Source organism: Onychomys torridus, chromosome 4 (genome assembly GCF_903995425.1).
Source record: "Onychomys torridus chromosome 4, mOncTor1.1, whole genome shotgun sequence".
In the NCBI taxonomy this organism is placed as follows: Eukaryota; Metazoa; Chordata; class Mammalia; order Rodentia; family Cricetidae; genus Onychomys; species Onychomys torridus.
The window spans coordinates 76,459,877-76,477,312 of record NC_050446.1 but is presented as its reverse complement, the minus strand read 5'-3'; the positions used below and the strand labels follow the sequence as shown (position 1 = coordinate 76,477,312).

At 44.5% G+C, this 17,436-nt stretch overlaps 1 protein-coding gene across 8 annotated transcripts in view; it reads left to right on the top strand.

The window, feature by feature from the left end:
* Prr5l (proline rich 5 like) overlaps nt 1–17,436 on the top strand; it is a 184,719-nt gene that overhangs the window by 54,670 nt on the left and 112,613 nt on the right. For 2 of the 8 annotated variants that reach the window (XM_036183781.1, XM_036183782.1), the window contains exons 3-6: nt 3,027–3,232; nt 3,429–3,710; nt 4,507–4,534; nt 17,213–17,281. The exons of 3 other annotated variants lie outside the window; for them this stretch is intronic. The gene's annotated coding sequence lies outside the window, so the exon portion shown is untranslated. The remainder of the gene's footprint in view (nt 1–3,026; nt 3,233–3,428; nt 3,711–4,506; nt 4,535–17,212; nt 17,282–17,436) is intronic. 3 more of the 8 variants (XM_036183784.1, XM_036183783.1, XM_036183785.1) reach the window with 3 other exon arrangements.

Sequence of the window (17,436 nt, the reverse complement as noted above, 5' to 3'; positions counted from 1 at the left end):
ATATATTCTCTCTGCCTGCTAACCCTGCCTATCCTTTCTCCTGCCTCACTATTGGCATTCAGTTCTTTATTAGACCATCAGGTGTTTTAGACAGACACAGCTTCACAGAGTTAAGCAAATGCAACATAAACAAAAGTAATACATCTTAAAATAATATTCTACAACAATCCTGGCCATGTAGAAACTTCTAGAAAATTATTTTTGACAGAATACAGAAATTTTGTTTCCTAGGTAGATCACCTCTTATACACTGTCACTAAAAGACCAATGATCTAAGAAATTTTATCCTTCCAAGAAAACACCATGTTCTAGCTTTGTTTTGAAATGCTAGTGAGATTAAAAACCATTTGTGGAGGGCAAGGGTCGGGTGAAAGAGAGCTTAGGGGAGCAGGAGGTCCCAGCTGGATCAGGAACAGAGTGGGAGAACAAGGAAAGAGATACCATGATAAATGAAGACCCCAAGGGAATAGGAAGAAGCAAAGTGCTAGAGAGGTCCCCAGAAATCCACAAAGATACCTCCACTATAGATTATTGGCAATGGTCGAGAGAGTACCTGAGCTGACCTACTCTGGCGATCGGGTGGCCGAACACCCTAACTGTCATTATAGAACTCTCATCCAGTGACTGGTGGAAGCAGATGCAGAGATCCACGGCCAAACCCCAGGTGGAGCTCCAGGAGACCAATCAGTGAGAGAGAGGAGGGATCATATGAGCAAGAGACATTGAGACCAAGATTGGAAAAAGTACAGAGACAACTAGCCAAACTAGTGGAAACACATGAACTATGAATCAATAGCTGAGGAACCCCCATGGAACTGGAGCAGGCCCTCTGGATAAGTGAGACAGTTGATTAGCTTGAACTGTTTAGGAGGCCCCAAGGCAGTGGGACCGGGACCTGTCCTTAGTGCATGAGCTGGCTTTTTGGAACCTAGGGCCTGTGCTGAGACCCTTTGCTCAGCCTTGGTGTAGGGAGGAGGGGACTGGACCTGCCTCGGCTGAATCTACCAGGCTGGGCTGACTCCCCAGGGGAGACTTTGCCTTGGAGGAGGTGGGAATGGAGGGTAAGTTAGGGGGAAGGCTGGGGGGTGGGAGGAGGGAGGACAGGGGAATACGTGGCTGGTATGTAAAATTAAATTAATTATAAAATAAAAGTATTTTTTAAAAAAGCAATTTGCAATAAATCTGCTCAGTCTTAAGTAGTTTGGCACAGGAATTGCAATGGGAGTTCAACTGATAAGAGAACAGTTAAAGCAGAATTCTGTTCATATGTGTACCTGGGCAAAATGTGACTGTACAGGGCTACGTAGTGATTGGGGCTTGCATTAGCCAGGCTTTTCTGAGGAGACAGCCAATGGAGCATCAATACAGAAGCAGAGATAGAAAGTAAGATATAGGTTGTGGCAGTTTGAATGTAGTTGAGCCCCATAAACTCATGAGGGTGGCACTCTTAGGAGGTGTGGCTTTGTTGGAGTTTAGGTGTGGTCTCATTGGAAGAAGTTTGAATTTGAGGCCAGCCTGGTCTACAGAGCAAGTTCCAGGACAGGCTCCAAAAGCTACACAGAGAAACCCCAACTTGAAAAAAAAAAGAAAAAAACAAACTACCTGTCTTAGTTATTGTTCTAGTGTGGTGAGGAGACATCATGACCAAGACAACTTATAAAAGAAAGCATTTGATTAGGGACTTGCTTACAATTTCAGTAAGTCAGTGAGTCCATGACTGTCATAGCAGGAACAAGGCAGCAAGCAGGCAGGCATGGTGCTGGAGCAGCAGCTGAGAGCTTGCATCTGACACACAAGCAGGAGTCAAAGAAAGCCCCTCTTCCCCTAGTGACACCTCCTCCAACAAAGCCACACCTCCTAATCCTCACCAAACAGTTCCACCAACTGGAGACCAAGTATTCAAACATATGAACCTATGGAGACTGTTCTCATTGAAACCACCACAGTATCTGAAATGTTCAAAGAAAGTTTCTACTTGCTGAACCGGTTAGGTTCACTTCTAGGCCTTCTGGGCTCATCTCTACCCATCACAATCCCAAAATACCAAATCTCATTATTTTCTTTGAAAGTGAAGCTCCAAACATAAGCTATATCACTGACAAGCTGTATGACCTTCAACAGGTCATTAAATGTCTCTGCATCTTAGCTTCCTTACTGGTGAAATGCAGAAAACAGGGTGTCATAAAGATGAGATATAAAACAATTATTTAAAGCTTTTGTTCTAGTTTCTGGCTTCAAGTAGCTTGGTGGCTAATCTTCATTGTCAGCATGATTAGATTTGGAATCACCTAGGAAACACACTTGTGTCTGTGTGAGGTTGGACTGAGAAGGGATCCACTCTGAATGTGAGCAACACCATCTCATGGACCACACTAAATAAAAAGAGGAAAAGGACTGGGCTGAGCATTGCCTTTCTCTCTCTCTGCTTCCTGACTATGGAGACAATGTGACCAGCTGCGTCACACTCTTTTCTTCTGGTGTTCCATCTCCTGATGGACTATACCCTCAAACTGGGAGCCAAAACAAACCCTCCCTTCCTTCTTTAAGTTACTGTTACCAGGCATTTTGTCACAAAAACAAAAAAAGTAACTAGTATAGAAAATTCCACCAAGGAGTGGGACAATTACTGGGAGAAAGCTGATCATGTGGGTCATTGGTCTTTGGAAATGGTTTACAGGAGGAATGGGAAAGACTTGGGGGCTAAAGACTACAGAAGTCCTAAAATGCTATAAGCAGAAATGAATGGACCATTCTTGTGGGATTTGGGGGAAAACCAGAGTACCAAAAGAAATGCAGGTAGTAAAGAACGTGTTCCTGAAGAGAACAAGGACATTCTTGGGAACTGGGCTACAGCACATTCATGTTATGCTCTGACACAGAATCTGCCTGCATTCTGTCCATGTCTGGAGAATTCGAGTGAAGCTGAATTCCAAACCAGTGAACCAAGTTATCTGCATGGGAAATATAAAGGTGGTAAGCTTACCGGCTGTGACATGGTTAGTTCTCACTTGTTAGCTCTTATCCAGGTTTGCAGTGAGAAAGCAGCAGAAAGGAGCAGAAAGAAATGAGGTGAGGACGGGACTGCGAGCAAGTCTGGGGTCGCAAACAAGGAGACTGTGGAGACAGCAGCTACAGTGAAGTTCAATCAAGAAGACTTCTCACTCTTCACCAGGAGAGTAGGAGAGGTGCCTTCCAGGCAAGACTGTCCATCAAAGGCTGCAGTGGTAAAAAGGTGGGTTTACCTGAACAGAGAAAGGCTGAACTAGGAATGTCAGTCAAGGGATTTCCTGTTGAGAATAACTGCCTACAGAGTGTTTCCCCAGGTTAGCTGCCAAGGCACACAGAAGCCATTATAATTGCAACAGAAGATGGCCAGATAACACCCCAAGCTGGCAGAACTTGGCAATGTTGTTCATATGGTTTTGCAGGATGCAAAATACAGGAGTTACAGGGTCATGGAGGCTTGTACCAAGGTTCTGGAAACATGCTGAGCCAGATAATGTGTAGCAAGGTTGAATTCCCTGCAAGAAGGACCTGACAGAGAGAGTATGAAGCTAAGAAGATGAAGCCTTATTTGCTGGTACCATGGAATGTCTGTGGAGAAAACCTGCATGGATGGGGGGTAATGAACTCAAAAGAGATGCTATATGTGCTGCAGGTGACAGACCTGGACCAGAGGAGGGAAACACACCCAACACTGTTTCTGCCAGGTAATTCTGCAAACCTCAGATGCTCAGCCTCTAACTGAAGGGTTTGTTTTCCCTTTTGGGTTTTGGTTTTACTTTGCTCTGGCTTTTTCTAGCCATGCCCCTGCCTCTGCTTTTTAGAGTGGGACTGTTTATTCCATGCCATTGTACATTGGAAATATGAAAGTTTATTATTTTTGTACAGTAGCTCAGACTTAAGAGATTGCCCTGAGTTTTCTTGGACACTTGATCAGTGTTGGGACTGTTAAGACTTGGAGGACTCTCACAGATGAATTAAACACATTTTGCATTATGAGAATGCTACAGGCTTTTAAAGATCAGGGGTAGAAAATTATGGATTAAAGGTAACATATTTAGGTGTCAAGTTGATAACGGGTTGACATGACAGTTAATCTTCTTTGTCAACTTGATTGGATATGATGTCACCTAGTCACCTCAGGGTGTGTCTAAAGGATTTCCCAGATTTAAGCAAGGCAGGAAGATCCATCATGACTATGGATGGCACTATCCATTGGGCTGGAGTCTTAGACTGAATGAAAAGGGAAAATGAGTAAGTAGAGTAAGCCCCAGAATTCACTGCTCTCTGTTTCCTGACAGGATGCAGTGTGCCTGGGTACTTCATATTCTGGCCGCCGTGACTTCATGAACTGTGGTGGATTATATCCTCAAAATCTGAGCCAAATGAACCCTTCCTTCCTTCATTCGTTGTTATTGTTGGGTACTTTATGGTAGAAAGAACACAAGAGACTAATACAGATGGACTCATTCTTGCTTGGTGTTTGGTTTTTCTCTCCCATAGACTTAAAGAGAACTACACATAGAAATAGGTAACAATCATCATTTAGTAACAACATAATCTATAACAATGTTACAAAGAGCCCCTCACCATTCACACTTCCTCCTCACTCCCACTGAGTATGTCCTCCTGTAACAAACATAGGCATATGCAAGTATACTACCAAAAGCCATGTGCTCATCAGTTCTACATGCGACTTGGAAAAGCCAGTGGCTAGGAGACTTCTCAGGCATTAAGCAGGCTTGACTCTGAGCCCAGCTCCTCTGTTGCAGCCTGAGTGATTTTTCTTAACCCACCATAACTAATCCACTAATGAATTGTAAAGCCATCATATCCCTAGTACCATGCCCTCCTACTCATCTCCTGCCTCTCCACTGTAACCACCACCACCTCTTGCTGGAATCATAGATGTCTCTAGCTACTCCTTCTCCTTCCTGTTTGTTTTGACTATTTGGGATGATCAGTCAGCTTTGTCTGAGAGCAGTAGAAAAACCAAAATAAGCAAAATAAGGTTTTTTTTCCTCATATAAAAATGGAGGCAGGTTGGGGATTTAGCTCAGTGGTAGAGCACTTGCCTAGCAAGCACAAGGCCCTGGGTTCGATCCTCAGCTTCAAAAAAAAAAAAATGGAGGCATCTCACCAAGAGCCCAATATAATATCTAAAATTCAAAGGACTGACAGTTCCAGGTCTTGGTGAGGATGTGAATCAACTGGTGTGCAAATTCTCCAAGAGTGTCAAATAAGTGCCTAGTGCTCGCTCACTCATGCTGCCTGGTCTCTCACTAAACGTCTAGCCAGTTATCTCCCAGGTATTTACTTGGGGTTCTAAAAGTCTCTGTAAATGTTTGTAGCAGTTTGGTTCACACTGGCCCTAAACAGTGAACTAGGTTCCCTATCAAATGTCTATCTACCAACTGTTGAACTGCCTAAGCCAGTGGTGGTGAATATGTAGAAGAAGATTCAACTTGGTCATAAAAAGGAATGGACTTGATACAGCAAAATAATTATACATGGTGCAAGAAGCCAGACACAAAAGAGTGCATACTATATGACTCAATGTAAAGTTCTAGGAAGTAAAAAGCAGGCAATAGAACATATAACAGGGTGGCTTGGTGTGGAGGGGAGGTAAGGGCAATTGCAGAGGCATAGGGTGTTTGATGGTGGAGGGATGGGATAACAGAAAGGTTCTCAACTTTGGTTGTAGTGGTCTTTAGCAGGTTTTATGTATAAAACTCAGAACATACCAGTCAGTATATTTTTAAAGACTTTTTATGTGTATGCATAAGTGCCTACATGTATGCATGTGCACTACATATGTGCATGGTGCCCTTGGAGGCCAGAAGGAGTCATCAGATCCCCTGGTGCTGGAGTTGCAGGTAGTTGTGAGCCACTTGATATGGGTGCTGGGAACTGAACCTGGGTCCTCTGAGAGAGCAGCTGAACCATTTCTCCAGCCCCAGCCAGTACATTTGAAATGGATGCTGTTTTTTCCTATATAAAAGTAGAACGCTGCTGGTGTGTTGGTGCATGCCAGGCAAGCACTCCATCACTGGGATACATGCTCAGCAGCTTCAATTTTCATTGGATCATTTGTCCTCCACCCTGAATCTTCGTTGAAGTCACTACCTATGTGAGGAGCTAAAGTCTTCCTGTAAATATTGCCTCAGTGTTGGTGTAGGAAGTGGAGTGAGTAAAGCTCACAGGCAAAAATGTTACTGGAAAGTTCATCAGTCGCTATTTCCCTGTGAGGGGGACTGAATTACTGAGTTGGAACAGGACGTGTGTGTGTGTGTGTGTGTGTGTGTGTGTGTGTGTGTGTGTGTGTGTGTGTATGTGTGTAACAGGCCCAGGGGACAGAGCTGTATGATATGATATGGACAGGACAGGTAGTGTTGCTCAGCAGGTTATCCTCGAGTGTGTGGTATTGATTTTGAATGCAGATACAATGGAGGCTACTTATAACAGTGCTTTGATGGGATAATTATAGGACAGTAACAGATTCAAAAGCCTAGGTTCTCCACTGGGCAATACCTGCTCAGCCAACAGTACCATTAGTAAACATGAAAGCATTTCTTTATTCTTATTTTCTTTATACAATGTGCCCTTGATTAGTGAAGTTTAGTCTCAGTGATTTCTATCATCAGCAGGCACTCATAAATTTGAAAAGGAAATACTTTCATTTTGTTGAAGAAATAAATAGAAGACTGGAAATGTGAACAGGAGAAGAAGCTGGTGTACCTGGGAGAAAGAAGAACAGGAGGAAGAAAGGAAAAAGGAAGGAAGGAAGGAAGGAAGGAAGGAAGGAAGGAAGGAAGGAAAAAGGAAAACAGAAAGGAAGAGAGGGAGGGAGGAAGAGAAGTAGATCTCAGTTCCTGGAGAGAGCTGCAGCCCACAAAGCATCTCCCCTCTGGGTGGGGGGTGACTCAGCCCAGTCCACTCATAGCTTGTATCATGAAGTTTTCCCTAGCCACCCACATGGTTTATTTAAAAAGATAGATTCTAATTTTAAACAAATGTATTTCCAAAAACAAACTATGTGGGTCAGGAATTTTTCTGCTTCACTCTCTAAGATGCTTAAGATAATACCTAGTAGGGACTAAAGGAATGTTTGTTGAACGAATACATTTCATCATCACCTACGGAGAAATGTATTTTTCTAAGATGTTATAAATATATAACTGTTATAAACATAAATATTTATGATCTAATCCCTGGGTGGAGTTCTTGCCCACCACTGAGATAGTCCCACTAACCATGCTTCACCTTATTACCCAGCCATCATAACTGCAGAAACCATCTCACCACTTTCTTATCCTTCTTCTTACTCACTATACATACACCTTTGCCCCATGGTGGTTTGGTCCATCACTGTGTCCCTGGCACTTTGCACCACATAGTGAACATCTGTAAAAGTGTGAGTAGCTTACCTTACTTAACCTTCAGCACAACCTGAGCATGGAAATTACTGCATCATTTAAAAATATTTTACTATGTTGTGTTGTATTCTCTGCTTCAGCTCCAGCTACCTTGTCTGTCAATTTAAGACAGACTTATAAAAATGCATGACTTTTCTCAGTATTATTGAAATGCACTATAAGTCAGGGAGCAGTAAAGAAACCACCAAAAATGGCTGATTTGGGGGGAGGTTATTATTGTGGGCAGGAGAAAGAGAGAAAGAACAGCTAGAGGCATCTAGAAGAGTCCAGAACAGAGAGAAAAAGAAGCAGACTAGATATGGCCAGGGCTAAGAAAGCCAGGTATGAAAAATATCACGCAAGTTATAAGGAGGATGGATAGCTGTGGGGAGGGAAGCAGCTGGAGCAGCCTGGGAGTTTAGGATAGAGGAGGAGGTGAGAAGGGCCAGGATGAGGTGTGGAACAAGTACAGATGAATGAGGTCTGTGGTGGTTTGAATGTAATTGGCCCCCATAAGCTCATAGAGAGTGGCACTATTAGGAGGTATGACTTTGTTGGAGTGGGTATGGTCTTATTGGAGGAAATGTGTCACTATGGAGGCAGGCTTTGAGGTCTCATATATGCTCAAACCATGCCCAGTGTCTCAGACCACTTCCTGTTGCCTATAGGTCAAGATGTAGGACTCTCAGCTTGTTCTCTAGCACTGTGTCTGCCTGCATACTACCATGTTGCACCATGATAATAATGGATTAAACCTCTTGTGGTGGTTTGAAGAAAAATGCCTCCCCCAAAAATAGTGGCATTATTAGGAGGTGTAACCTTGTTGGAGAAAGTGTGTCAATGTGGGGGTAGGCTTTGAGGTTTCCTATGCTCAAGCAACACCTAGTGAGGTAGGCCACTTCCTGTTGCCTACAAGTCAAGATGTAAGTACTCTGAACTCCAGCACTGTGTCTGACTGCATGCTGCCTTGCTTCCTGCCATGGTGATAATGGAAATGTAAGCTGCCCCAATGTTTTTCCTTTATAAGAGTTGCTGTGGTCATGAAGTCTCTTCACAGCAATGGAAACCCTAACTTAGACAGGGGCTAAAGGAGCTAGGAGGCCAATGTGGGCTTTGATATGGAACCACTTCTTGTATATGTCAATGGAGAGCCATGTCCCTTCTGCCAGAGGCTAGGGAAATGACTCCGTTTGGTGGAAAGGAGTATTAGCATTTATCTGACAACCAGAAATCTTTCTGCAGTCCAGTTTGAACTGACTCAACTTTGGACCAAGTCAGTAGGCCTGACCTTTTGGGGAAGATGGGATGTCCTTTAGATCTAATATACATTATCTGTGCTCTATGGTGTCCTCCCAGATCTGCATGTTAAAGTCTGATTTCCAGAGCAACAGGATTAAGAACCAAGGTAGGATGATTGGAGATTAAACAAGTGGATTAGAGCCCCTACCAAGGGGCTGGAGGGAGCCTTCTTGGCCCTTCCCCCATCTACCCAGCACTGCATCTGCTGGTCCCTTGACCTTGAACTTCCAGGCTCCAGAACTGTGAACAACTGATTACTACCATTTAAAAATTACTCAGTCTAAGATATTTTGTAAATATAAATGGATTGTAAATGGATTATGATAATATTTGTGTATGTTTTTTAGCTTCTTTAAAAAAAAACAAAACAAGGGGCTGGAGAGATGGCTCAGCAGTTAAGAGCACTGGCTGTTCTTCCAAAGGTCCTGAGTTCAATTCCCAGCAACCACATGGTGGCTCACAACCATCTGTAATGAGATCTGGTGCCCTCTTCTGGCAGGCAGAACACTGTATACAAAATAAATAAATAAATCTTTAAAAAACCCAAAAACAACAACAACAACAACAACAACAACAAAACATCCAGTTCATACGATGGGTCCCCAAATAGTTTTCAGCCCTTGCTCGTTTATATTTCTTATCTTGATTACTGCACTGGGCCTCCTCTTCCAGGGCTCTGCTTCTGAATTCTCCATCCCACATCCATTACTGTGAAGTTGCCACCAAACTGTTCCGCGCCGTACCTGTCTGCATCGCACTTTCAATTTGCTACTTGACTGTTCATAGACCTTGATGGCTACATACTGCTTGGGGTTAAAGAGCAGTCAGGGAAGTGTTTGTCAGTTAGGAGTAAGTTCAGTCATAAGTTAAGACTAGATCAAAACATTGATGTATAGCCAAGAACTTCCCGTTCTCTCCTGATAGGTCTGGAGGTAGTCTGCCTACCACTAGCAAGAGTCACTCAAAAGTTCGGTTCCTTCCTCTTCTGTGATCCTCAAAATCCTGCTTCGGCTACTGCCACTGCTGATGACTGTCAACCAGAACTAGATGGTGAGACCCTATGGCTGAAGACAGTACAGGCTTTGGTTGCAAAACATAAAGAAATCAAGTGGGGAACTGAACTGGAAGCTTCCTACCTGCCCATTGTTTTGCATGGTCCTGGAAGATGCTAGGAAGCGTACTGGGAGAATTGTCCTCAATGGTCTTCCTGAGCTGTGGACCCTGTACGCTATTTTACCAAGCACAATAGTGGCATGACTGTTAAAAGGATAACAAGTCACTTTCTGTCACAAGAGGGAATTTGTATCTAGTACAACAAAAATGGCTGAAAGCTGTGGCTAGAGGGATCATGGGCCCTAGTGAGAAAGACACTGCTTTAAAAAACAAAGTGTGTGTGTGTGTGTGTGTGTGTGTGTGTGTGTGTGTGTGTGTATGCGTGCATGTGTGTTGAGTGGTATATATAGGAGTGCATGCCAGACAGGTGGAGGTCAGAGTACAACTTTGTGAAGCTGGGTTCTCTTGCAACCTCTACTTGGGTTCCTAAGATCAAACTCAGGTCAGCAGACTTGCACAGTCAACACTTTTATCCACTAAGCCATCTTGCTGGCCCCATGCTTGGATAAATGGATACTGTGCTCATCAATTTGCTTCCTAAATGCTCATGCTTACAGACTACAGTGCTGCTGTTGGTTCAGGGAGAGAGGCTTCTGTGTGCGGTGGGTGGGGGTTACTGCAGAGACTCATAGCTGGACCGAGGGTTGAGAATAGGTGACTATTGAACTCATAGACATAGCTGGGACATCTACATCATCCACTCCAGTTCTCAGGGAGCATCTTGCAAGGGTTTCAGAACGAATGTGAGAGCCAGAGGGTGCGGTGGAGTGCTGAGAGATGATGATGTCTTCCTGGCATGACATGGCTGCTGTACTCGTGAACTTTCAGCTGTGATCCCTTGCACAAGATTGGGCCTATTAGCATTTTGTCATGGACGAGGGAGAGGCTTCTAAGGGCCCTGTGCCTCCCTGAAGATTTATGGACAGTTAATGATTGCTTAAGGAGGGGAAGGACATTGTCTCCAGTGGTGTAGCCCCCGGTAACTTACCCATACACATACAAACAAGCCCTCATCTGCGCTCCTACTAATAACCATAGTCAGGCTCAGCAGAAAGAAGAATCCTCCCTCATGAGCTGAGATGACTGCCGACATTCCAGCCATCGTGTCTGAATTTGTGCATAGGACTTTCCCTCAAGTTCAACCTGTCACATGGCAACATGCAACCAAGAGAGGCAGGGAAGTAGAGTCCCTTTGGGGCCAATATAGCAGGTTTTTTATTTTTACATTTATTTATTTTATGCCACAGGATGACTTGTAGAAGTTGGTTCTCTCCTTCCAATCATTCAGTTCCCAGGATTGAACTCAGGTTGTTGAGTCATGGCAGGTGGCATTATCCACAGAGTCATCTTGCTAGCCCCCTATAATAGATGTTTTATTCAAGGTAAAGAAGGGGGCCTATCCAGGAGTTTTCCCCACAGCCAACCATTGAGAGCCCTTTCCAATCAAGCAGCTTTCCAAAATTGCCAAAATTCTGTCGCCTACCCGCAGTTCTGAAATCTGTCCCTTTAAGCTCTCTTCCTTATTGTTCCTGAAAACGTGGAGCTTGTCACTGTTTCCCGGGTTCACTCCCACCCCTGTGCCCACAGAACTTTTGCCTGAAAGCACATTGACTTGTACAGCTATAAATGATGCACAGAGAGATCAAGTTGCTTACTCAAAGTCACACAGCCAGGAAGGGGTGGAGTCAAGACCTAATCCTGAGCTCAGGCTCTTACTCCGTTAAAAGGTGGTTAAAAGAGAAGGGTGATCCCCTGGCTCAAAGATCTGCTGACTTCCATCATAAAAACTATGCCTGCCACTCTACCCCAACATGAAGCTTTCTGGAGATGGGATCCCTGACCCTGGCTACTACAGGCCACTGCCAGCTTCATTAGCAGCTTAGCCATCAATCTCGGTCCTCACTTCCCTTTTAATAATCAAATCCTACTTTGGCTATAATTAAAAGAATTCAGGCATGGTAGTGCCTCTTTGATTCCAGCCCTTGGGAGGCAGAAGAAGGATCTCTTAGTTTGAGGCCAGCCTGGATAAAAAGCAAGTTCCTGGACAGTGAGAGCTACACAGAGAAACCCTACCTCGAAAAGCTGGAAAAGAAAGAAAGGAAGGCAGGCAGAGGAAGAGAGAGAGAGAGAGAGAGAGAGAGAGAGAGAGATTCATTAGGGGGCTCTGTTTAACTTGGGGTTACAGAGCTCATATCCAACACTTGGTGGTGGCAGGATAGAGTGACCCTGAGCCAAGGCAGCCGCCACAACATCTGGCTCGATCCCCGGCTCCCATGCTGTGTTCAGTTCAGTCCAGGGTTTTATTACCAGTGTTTATACACTGGAACCTGTTGCAGAGTCTGGACTTGGGGCTGTTCTGGGAACATGTGAAAGGGGTTGAGAATCATGGGTCGTCCATCCCATAGGCTCAGGCTGCCACGTCAAGTGCAGCATGTTCTGTCTGGGCCAGTACAGTTTTTTCTCCATTTGTTATACGGGAACACCTGCAGCCACATTAGTTTTCCTTACTAGCCTGCCTCAAAGACAATAATGGTGCAGAGTGTGCTTGTATTTAACGCTGTGTGCCACAGTGGAAGAGGTACTGTTATTCTCCCCAGGAAATTGAGGAGGACCACATTAACAGTCGGTGCTGGGTCGCAGTACCTGGCATTTTGGTTTCCAAGTCTGTTTTAAAGCCCTATACTACCACCTCTCTTTGCAGGCCTTGAAGTGTGTGACCCTGCTTTGAAAGGACAGAGGGTAGATAGGGGACCTGCCTTGATGCCTTCTGTGACCTAAGGCCCACACACTGAAAACTTCAGCCACGAAGCTCTTTTCCTAGGCAAACAGCAGGCCAGCAGAAAAAAGCTTTTTTTACTTCTTGCTCTGAGCAAAGTTGAACTTGAGCTGAGAGCAGGGTAGTGAGAGGACCAAGTGAGACTTGGCAGTGTCTCTGGGGACTTCAGAGCCAGCTGTGGTGAACAGACAAGCTTATCTCTCTTGGAAGAGAGAGAGAGAGAGAGAGAGAGAGAGAGAGAGAGAGAGAGAGAGAATTTAATTCTGTTCAGTCTGTGTCTTAACTCTCACTTGAAACCTTAGCCCATGAACAAATACAAACCATTTGGACTCTCAACCACCTTTGGAGAGGCAGTGCGGCTGGGTCACAAATAGGAACAGAGACACTCAACGTCTTCATGTCACATCCACAATGGTCACCAGACTTCCTGAGCCCTGTGGGCTACCCAGTTCATAGTCTGACAAATGGAGCCTGTTGTACCAAAAGAAATGAATTTTGCTTGACAGCCTCCAGAAACTGAGCCATTTTAAGATTCTGGTGCTCGAGGGAGAGTCGCACTTGACAATCTCCATGGGTCAGAGGCAGGAAGAGTTATGGCTGCTGCAGGTGTGTGGCATGGTACCCGCAAGCTATAAACTGAAGATGCTCATTGAACACTTCCCCTTCCCTGTGCCCAGAGCTGTGCATATGACAATGGGTGGTTAAGGTGGTTTGAAGATTCTACCACAGTGCTTGAGAGTGGGCTTACATAGGCTGAAGTTAGCACCCTCTGGGCCCAACTGGGACGTGTGGTCAGAGTGAGAGATATTAAATTCTCCCTGAGCGATGAAGTCAGGATCTGGCCAAATGACTATGAATAAGTTACTCTATGAACCCACGGTCACTCCTGCTCCACAAAACATTCCCAATAAGCACCAGCTCTTGCTCTTACCACGATTGCCATCCATTCTCGTGTGTAAGTCACTTCCATCTGAAACTACCAACTAGGAAACAGACTGAGGAGTGGGGGAGCTGGAAGGAAAAGTCCTGCCCCATGAGAAGAGGGAAGATATCATTACAACACACTATTGCTGTAGAAGCCCAGGTTCCAATAAAAAGAAATAGCTTTTTAAAATCTCCAGTGAAGCAGGGCATGATGGCACACACTTTTAAACCCAGCACTTGGGTTGCAGAAGTAGGTGATCTCTGCCTTCTAGGCCAACCTGGTCTACAGAGTGAGTTCCAAGACAGCCAGGGCTACACAGAGAAAACTTGTCTCTAAAAAACAAAAAGAAACAAACAAATAAACAAAAATGGAGCCGGGTGGTAGTGGCGCACGCCTTTAATCCCAGAACTTGGGAGGTAGAGCCAGGCGGATCTCTGTGAGTTCAAGGCCAGCCGGGTCTACAGAGTGAGATCCAGGAAAAGGTGCAAAGCTACACAGAGAAACCCTGCCTTGAAAAACCAAAAAAAAAAAAAAACAAAAAAACAAACAAACAAAAAAGGAGCCTTGGGCACTTTAAGAATATGCAGCGTTACCTCACACTGGCCAGACCCCAGTCCCCTGCCTTGATCTACATTCCTCTGCAGAATGACAAGAATGTCAATTAGTCCTCTTATCTGAGCCAAATATTTCCCGCTTTGATTTCTCTGATAAAACCTCCCTACACGGAGAGCTCTCTGCTTGCCAAAACGGAGCTCTGCACAGAATTCCTGAGGTGTAGAAGATCTGGGGGACAGTGGAGCGGAGTGCTTCCTCCAGCCCTGCGAGCCTTTGGGGGCAGCACCCATACTTTCCCATGAGGGTTCTGCTTGGCCACCCACTATTGCTCCCCTATTGTCCATGGCTACACTTCAGAATGGAATGAAAAAAAAAAAATTCATAAAACTCTCCCTCTAAGATCAGATGATTTGACCATTTTCTTTTTCCCATGCTGTCTCTGTTTAAAAGCTTGCAGGTGCTTTTAAATTCCAGCCAGGCACTGCATACTGTACACGTATGGAAACTCCTTCAGGACAGATGAATAGATTCCAGGAAGTGCACTACTGAGTTGAACACATGAATGATGTTGTTTCAGCAGAGGGCATTGTTTTTGTGAAAGAGGAGCCCCCTGTTTTTGTTTTTGTTTTTAAAGGAAGACTTTTTAAAAAGCTAATTTATTTAACTTTATTTTATGTTCATTGGTGTGAAGGTGTTAGTTCCCCTGGAATTGGAGTTACAAACAGTTGTAAACTGTCATGTGGGTGCTGGGATTTGAACCTAGGTCTTCTGGAAGAGCAGCCAGTGCTCTTAACCACCAAGCCATCTCTCCAGCTTCTTCTTTTTTTTCTTAAACATTTATGTTTTTATTGTGGGGAGGAAGGGGGCATTCATCGTGTGTGGAGGTCAATGTTCAACCTGCTTCTCTTCTACCACATGGGGCCCAGGATTCCAACTCAGGTTGTCAGGCTTAGTGGCGTGCACCTTGACCCACTGAGCCATCTCAGCTACAACAACCACCAAAGGATTTTGAAAGCTCACAATTAAGACTTGCAAGTTAATGTGAAGGGCTGATATACTGAGAGGCAAAGACCCCACATGATTCTTCCAAGAGCAGCCTATGATCAGCTCTATAGTTGACTCAGAATTAATCCAGTTAAGCCAGAGAACCATTCCCAATTGTTTCAAGAGGAAGGAAGGAAAGAAGAAAGGAGGGAGAGAGGGAGGAAGAAAGGAATATAAAAGACAGAAGACAAGGCAGAGAGAGATAAGAGATAGAAAGAAGGAAGCAATGGAAAGAATGCAGAAAAATATAGCTCAAAATCTTTAAGGGTGTACAGGCCCAAAGCATAAAGTTCAAGTATTTAGCCATCTAGGATTTTTGCAGAAGAGTTCATACCACATAGTCTGTTACATGCTTGCTGTACGTATGGGGGCTGTCTTTCTTGTTTGCAGGCCTGTAATCTCCCTGAAGCACGTGAGCACACACTGTAAGATATTTATGTATGTATTATTATTTGAAGTCGGACCCCACGGGTAGCTCCCATGCTAACCAGCATTCAGCCAATATTACATCAGAAAAAAAAAATCTCCTTACAAATGGGTCATTTTAAAAGCTTCAGATATCTTAACCTTTGAGAGACATTGGCTGTTTTGCTAATGAGCACACTAAAGACCAGAAATGAATTTTCACTGGTGAGATTCATAAAATACACAAGAAGACTTGGCCCCCTTTGTGGCTATTCAAGTAATGTCTTCAGTGCTGGAAGCGGTACCCACAAACCTGCCTCTGGAATGTGGTTTCCATGCCTTGGAGACCTCGTGATGTAAAGTGGCTGGTTTAGCAGCTAAAAGAGCCAAGCGTGTGGACTTCCTAAGAGTGTAAGACAATGTGTAGAAACCACATCATTTCTGCTCATCTGCATTTTGTGGAAGAGTGAATGCAGACCTGCTTTTAGGTTGTGGGGGAACAGCTTGCCCACTCAATCCTCTTTTAGAGTGGCATCCATTGCTTATCAACAAGAGCCCATGAGCAGGGCACGGGGGCGATGTGGTTGTCCTCACAGAGACATAGATCCCATTGTGACTGTCCTTTACTGCTGAGGGAGCAGGTCTGTCTGCACAGCTTGAGTCACCTGTCTAGAACCACAGAACGAAGATGGAAACTGTTCTTTGGTCCTAAAGCCTTGCTCTTTCACCATGCAAGCTTCCTGTTTGCAGAAAAATTAAAAAAATATATGAGCATATAAAATAGCTTAATCTTATCATTTGAAGAAATCCTAGGAGGCTTTGCCATGTCTCCTCTAGACTTGTTCACATACATATGTAGATGAGACCGTACAGTTGTGTGATAGGTCTTGCTGACTTACCATGCCATAAATTTTTTTTCACATCCTTCAACATCACTAGATTGCTTTTAAGGACCCGCTGGCCTGGCTTATGGCTATCCTGAACCACCTGCTCGTTGGACACTAACTTCTTTCTGATTCTTGGCTACCATGAGTCGTAACAATACAGTCGTCTCTGAGAGTAATCTCTTGTTTACTTTTCTTCTTATTTCATCAGGGCAGATTCTGGGAAGGAAATTACTAGATCAAAGGGCAAGAACAGTTTAATGGACATCGGGAGGCCCGAAATAGACTGCAGAGTACTTTGCCTTATAACAAAGACGAGGGTTACTTTCCAAGACTGATATTTAAAGCCAACCTAATTTAAAACAATTAAGTATTTTGACTAAGAGCAGGCTGGCCAGCAGATTTATTGATTTCTATCCAGTAGGGGGCAGCACAAACACCGAGGGAAACCCTCCTTTCCTGTTGAAGTTTGTCTCTTAGTAACGTTTTTATCAGGATTGCTTTGTTAAAATTTAGCAACAACATGGGTCGTCAAGTTTACAGGCAGGAGCCAGAAAGGAAAACCTAGTTTGCAAAGATTTATGGCTTTCAGGAATGTTCCGGAAGACTGGTCCAGATGGCAAAGTGCTGGAGATAAAAGGGTCTTTCCCCTGTGGGCTTGCACTGGGAGCTAGGAAAGCAGGTCATAGGGGGAGCAGCAACCAGAAGGAGGGCTGGTGAGGCCCTCACTGGTAGTCTCTGCCCAGTAAGAGGTGGGTTGACAGCTCAGAAATGAATTTGTCTTCCCAAACAGGATGGCAGGAGGAAGAAGGGAGCATGTGACTGCCAGCCTGCGGAAGACCTTTGGAATGGCAGACACAAGGTCAGTGACAGGAGGGAAGTGTGAATGAGTCACTGAGAAGTGTGCTGTGTCTCACCCTCTGGCAAGAGCCCTGGGAAGGTTGGTGAGGAGGGGCAATGTGGCAGGGCCTCAAGCCTGGTTGACAACCTAGAGATAGTACCATGGTAGCATCTTTA